This window comes from Littorina saxatilis, linkage group LG9 (genome assembly GCF_037325665.1).
Source record: "Littorina saxatilis isolate snail1 linkage group LG9, US_GU_Lsax_2.0, whole genome shotgun sequence".
In the NCBI taxonomy this organism is placed as follows: domain Eukaryota; kingdom Metazoa; phylum Mollusca; class Gastropoda; order Littorinimorpha; family Littorinidae; genus Littorina; species Littorina saxatilis.
The window spans coordinates 47,518,313-47,518,519 of NC_090253.1; positions in this window are offsets into that span (position 1 = coordinate 47,518,313).

Genomic DNA, 207 nt, shown 5'->3' on the forward strand with positions numbered 1-207 from the left:
TCTCATCGCCCCAAGAGCTATATATTCCAGGTTAAGGGTTGTAAATATGTGACCACACACACCAGGAAGACCTTATTAATTACTAACATGTTTGATCGCTCAGTTTCTCAAATTGAAAACGGCTGTGCTTTGAGTAGGCATTCCAGACTGTAATTCTCATTGTGACGCCTTTTTCTGCCAATCATAATTTTCGTTCTACCTTTCGCT